This window comes from Pinus tabuliformis, chromosome 3_1, assembly GCF_031772625.1.
Source record: "Pinus tabuliformis cultivar Carrire ecotype Pingquan chromosome 3_1, CPIR1, whole genome shotgun sequence".
NCBI classification, from domain to species: Eukaryota; Viridiplantae; Streptophyta; class Pinopsida; order Pinales; family Pinaceae; genus Pinus; species Pinus tabuliformis.
Genome location: NC_142301.1, coordinates 197,969,629 through 197,975,854, shown reverse-complemented (window position 1 = coordinate 197,975,854; position 6,226 = coordinate 197,969,629).

Below are 6,226 nucleotides of genomic sequence, written 5' to 3'. Positions count from 1 at the left end.
TCTGAAGTCCCTAAAAGTGTTGTTCTAACCCCTAAAGGAACAAGGTCAACTGATTACAGCTTCTCCCAGAAGTTCTCCATGAAAAACTGCTCAGAACTGGTCAAAACAGGATCATTTCACCTGCTCCATAGGCAAAGTGTGTTGCATCTCACCTAAGTACACTCTGTGGGTGCTTTGCATTTCAAAAAGCCCTTCTATGGGGTGCGATGGGCAAGAAGTGACAAATGGCAGTGTCAATTCGCGAGGTGGAGAGGCATGGAATCTTCCAGAAACTTCTCCTGTGGCACTTGCCTCTCTGAATTCGACCAAGAATAAGTAAGAGATCATCAATCTCCAAGTGGAAGCAAGAACTATCAGAGGGAAGACACTAATCAAATCACAAGCTGACTCATCTCCCTTACAGATATATATATATAAATCCCTCATCCCAGAGATCCGAAGGCTGGAATTTTGCATCTTGTAAGGAATTGTTGTTGGTTTCTTGAGACAACATCATAGTGTTGGGTGATCTAAGCTTTGTATGAGGTGAAGAAGGGCTTACTTGCTAAGAGGATGATGCTGGGTCAGAACAACTGGTTGTAACTCCCTTGGCTCTTTCTTGATTATCAATAAAATCTATTCAAGTTTTCCTCCACACTCTTGTGTCATTTATGTTTTATGCATTTGTATGGTCAATTTACATCTGATCCTAGATTGTTTATGATTATAGATCCATGTTCTTGTATAGTGTTATGCTACCCTAATCCTACAGGTACTCTGTGAAGCTGGTCATACAAGGAATCAAGTAGCAAAGGATTATCAGAAGAGAGAGGAATCGAACTAGGAGTCGAGCACAAGACAGAGGTTGGTATCCTTTGTTCTTCTCTCATCTATATTTCATAAAGGAAAAATGAAAGTAGCTTTACTTTATTTGTTTCTAAGGTAGCTACCACACCTTAGTGGGATAGGCAGTTCTGTATAGACACTTTTCCCTGTAACAGGTACCAATGACAGATCGGGTCCTAATGCCCCCAGTATATGATGTACTAGATCATCTGCGTGATCATCAATGGAGGTAGAACAGGTAGCCACATAATTGACCTGTGGCGGGGAAGGTACTGCTGGCAAACAAGAGCCGATAGGGGATGATGGTTGCAAAGGAGGTACTTGGTGACCAAAGAACGACAATTGATCTATAGTCACAATTCTTCTGTCATGTGGAAAACAAACCACACGGAAAAGCGAAGAAACAAGAGCTCCCATGACATAAATATAGTCACGACCAAGGAGAAGATTGAAATCTAACGCACCTTGGATGACCATCATGTCTATATAGACGGTTTTACCTCCCAAAGTAATAGGGAACTTTGGAAGGATCCCTAAGGGTTGACTGGTTCCTCCGTCAAAAGCCAACAGATTTTGGGTGACAGGCACAAGCTGTGGGGAGCCCAAAGCTTGCCAAGTAGTGGAAGACATGAGGCTAACAAATGCACCTTCATCCAAGAGAGTGCCAGGTATTTCCATATTATAGGTGTGTACTGTGATCTAGAAAGGCACATAAGATGGGAGGCAAAAAGCAGTCAAATGACTCCAATCGAAGGAAACGACAAAACTACTTGGTGGGGGTATCATATGATTGCCCCCATGCTCTGCAGGAATCGAAGAAGGACTCTCCAGAGCAACAGGGACAGGAGGGTCACTTTTGGATTCATGAGAATCTGAAGAAACCAGAAGAACATGAGCAGTATGATCATTATGCTCTTCTGGAATAGAATGAACAACTGGTGGCGAAACCAAGCCAACACTCTCTTCAACCAATGGTTGGTCGGGAACAGACATAACACAGTCAGGCTCAGGAAGAGCAGGATGGGCAAGAGATGAATCCAAGTCAATCGCTTGACCAATTGGAATAGGATCATAATAAGCCTCTAATAACCAACCGGAAGTTGGGGTTGAGGAACTACTAGGTTTTCCAAAACGTCGAAAGCTTTATCCATAAGAGGACAAAGGTGAAAAAGATGTTCGCCCTCACATAACCTATAGGGAAATCTAATCTTCCCTTTCTTCTTACCACTACTAGCTGAAGGTGTAACATCGACATGATATTCAGAGGTTGATAAGGATGGTCAAATCATATCTCAATACCATACTTCTAAGATCCTGGGAATACCAAGACAATCTTGAAGGAAATGGTCACCCTTGCACAACTTACAAGGAAATTTGACCTTCCGTGGAGGATCAGAAGGTTTTTCTACCGAAGGTGCACTCAGAGCAATAGTCGCATGGTTGGCCTCTCACCTATCTAACTTCTTCTTCTTCGTCTTCCTCTTCTTCTTCTTAGCCTCCTGGTTACTGGATTTAGAACTTTCACCAAGCGAAGTAGAAGAGGAGGGTGAAGAAATAGGGGAAGAAGGCGAAGGGTCAACCCTCGAATCATCATGACATGATTCAAATGAAGGAGACAATAGAACAAGAGTCGAGATGCTCAGGACCACCGAGGTTGAAAACAACCAAACAGGTAGGCTAATGGTTAACCCAGGCAGGGACAACATTGCCATATAAGGAGCACCAACATTTCCAAAAGAAGGAAAAGGACCAGGGTTCCCATCCAGGGGGAGACCTTGACTGGTAGACTTGTATGTAGTTGTAGACAGATTCAACAAAATGTGCATACTAACACCATGTAAAAATAAAATTACATTTGAACAAACATCTCATCTATTCTTCCAAAACATTTGGGTTCATTTTGGTCTTCCTACTTCCATTGTAAGTGATCAAGATTCTCAATTTGTTGGGAATTTTTGCTCAAATTTGTGGGAAATGATGGACACAAAGTTGAAGAAGACTACAATCGTTCATCCACAAAAAGATGGAAAAATCGAGGTGGTAAGTAGAACAGTCATTCATCTTCTTAGAGGATATTGCAGCAGACATCCCAAGTTGTGGGATGAACATTTCATTACATACAACATGCATACAACAGGGAAAAGAATTCTTTTACACATCGCCATTTGAGGCATGTTTTGGGTACTTGCCAAGATCACCATTGGACTTCATCTTTGAGAAATATGTTGCCATCGATGGTCACAGCGACATCGATAAGGCAAGGAAGTTTATAGAGAAAAATCAGTTGATACATTACACAGTGTAGGAACAACTTGAAAGAAGTCAAAGCAGCTACAAGGCAAGGCATGACAAACACCGTATTGATCACAATTTTCAAGTTGGAGGTGAATTTTGGTTATATATTAGCAAAGAGAGACTTCAAGGGGAAGGTAAAAAGCTTAAGCCAATCCGTTATGGTCCTTTTAAAATTTTGGAAAAGATTGGTAACAATGCATTTAAGCTTGATTTGCCTCCTTATATGAAAATATACTCTGTTGTTAATTTTGAGAATTTGAGGTTGTTTGAGCCTCCTTTGATTGATGATCAAGGAGAGCATGTTTAGCTGCCATCAATAGATGATTTCTCACCATAATATCTTGATGAACTTTAGTAGGATCTCATACTTGATAGAAGAACCAGAACTTCGAAGAGAGGGAATGTCGAATACCTTAGAGTGGGACTCAAGGGATAAAAGCCTTCTAAAGCCAAATGGTTATAGATTGAGAAGGTGAGGGAGATGTACCCTCACCTACTGAGCAAATGATAGTATATTTTGGGGTCCAAAAGGCTTCTACTGGGGAGGAATGATTAGGCGCTCAGTATTTAGCTCAAAAATCAAAGTTCTCATAATGGCTTGAAACCTGAACGACCGCATCTGTCTCAGTAAAACGATCCTAACACAACTCGTTTCATTGAAAACCGAGTTCGTATGAGGAAGTTATTGAGTTATGTCTGCTTTGCCAAACATGAGAAATTAAAAAAAATGCACAATTACTGCACAATCAACAATCTATACTGCTGACGTGGCAGGTGAATGTGAAAGGTCAGCAATGGTCAACATCTAGCCAGAGCTTGCCATGTGTCAGATTTTTATTGGTTATTAGGTGGTGATGTGGTAAGTTTTTAGTGGTTGAAGGTGGTCCAATGAGGAGGGGACAAGTGGCAAGCTCGGAGGTCGCCATGTATCCCTCCCCAAAGGACCGGGCTTGGTGCGCAATGCAACAAAATTATATGGCAAGCTGGGAGGTCGAACCCAGGACTTGCGACATGCAAACCATATGCCATACCACTACACCACACCATTAGTTCTTACCCATAATGTTCTGTGCATACATTTATTGTTTAACAGTTCTGGAGTTAGGGGTTAGGAGGGCCAACCCTCCCATGTGAAAATGCCATAATGTGCTACGATTACGGTTATCCAAACTACCAACAAACAGTTAATGATAGCTGTTAGCTCCAAGCCTTACCATTTGACCGCTTCGTAAAAACTGCCAATACTACGGTTTATTATAACTGCGCGGAATTTTTGTTAATCTTGGATTAGCAATTAATTAATTCACAATTAAACCTTTAATTAACCCCATTTTAATTCGGTGACAAAATCGGCAGTAACACCAAATTCGGCCTTAACTCCAAAAATAGCAGGCTTAACTGGAGTTCCTCCAGTTTTGGAGGAGGTTTTCTAGGGAAAAATAGTTTGGGTCATAACTGGAGAAAATTTCGACCAAATTGAGCTCAAGAAAAGGTGTTCCTAGCTAATTTTGACATTCTAAACACATTGAAACATGATTAGAAGTAGTAGAGAATTGTAAACAATATTATTTCCATATTGAGCTAATACAGAGGCCGAAGCCATAGAAGCTGGACCAAGGAGATGTAGCCCAGGAGGGGTGAACTCCTTCATCAAAACATTATGTTAAGTGTTCAATTGATGGTTTGATGTACTTTTTATTGTTGTTGTTCATCACTTGTTTTTTATGTTATTTTTCTCATGAATGTCACATTAAACTTGATCAAATTTACCTGTTTACATTCACAAACAAACTAAGGAAACCTATGCAAAGGAAGAAATGGACAAGCATTTGTTTATAAATATGTAATTGAAATTAGCACAACAAAACTAACATTTAATAACATATCATCCTTCAAGCGCTTTGCGAATACGAGGCCACTCATAGTGGATCATCTACTCCTCTACATGTGGATTCTGGTACCAATAGTGTACCAGAATTGGGGGACTCTGGTCCCATTATCATGATCCCTCCCCCCGATGTCGAGATGACAGACTCCACTGTCCATATCATTTACCTATTGTCATCCTTGAGTTCCTCGCAGGAAAAACTTTATAAGGTTTTTGTGTGCACCTCTATCGAACTTCCTTCGTTGGAAACCCAGGTCTCAACATCGGTAGATTTTCCATCTACTAGCTCGTCGTCTACCATTCTATATGATGTGTATGTGAACATTCTTTCTCATGACGATGCACTAGGTATTGTCGCCACATCATGCAGTCAATCGTCCTCTCGCCCGCCCATATTCCATTATGATAAGGACATCATGGAATGTATGTCTACCCCTGATTACCCTTGCACTTAGGCAAGGGGACATCTCTTCTGGAGGATTTTGAAGGCCACTACCTTCCTGATCTTCCCAATGCACTCTACCTCAAGAAATTTCACTCATAGCATATCCTATTGATTTTGATGTCTTTATTTTTGTCATGAAGTTAGGTAGGTTGCATCATCTCATCTATTGTCTTTTGCACCTTTCAGATGGATCCATCATCCACATCGTATATCGGTTATGCCGACGGTGCAAGTCACTTCTCTAGTAATCTAGCCTCGGCAGCCTGGGCCATTTTCACCCCCTTGCATACGTTAGTCCATTCGAACGGCGTGTGCATTGATCTGCCACCAATATCCAAGCCAAATATGATGCAGTGATAGGTTTGTTAGTCGATGCCCTTGCTCATCGCATCCTTCATCTTCATGTTCGTTTAGATTCCTTGCTACTTGTCATGTAATTTGATGGTGTGTATCATGTGCATAACCAAGTCCTATTTAGAAAATATCTACGTGATAAGCTTTTGGTACGTGAATTTGAAACCATTACTTTCAATCATGTTCCTAGAGCCCAAAATAACTATGTAGATACCATTGCAAATAACGTTTTAGATTGTCATTTATCACATATATACCATAGAAGACAACCATAAACAAAACACATGGCGAACCATCATTTTCATATAAAAATACATAATAATATTATGTACCACATAAAACATATAAGTTTTTGGAGCTCATAACTTTAAATACATCTGACATGCCCATAACATGTTACAAAAATCAAAACAAAGGGG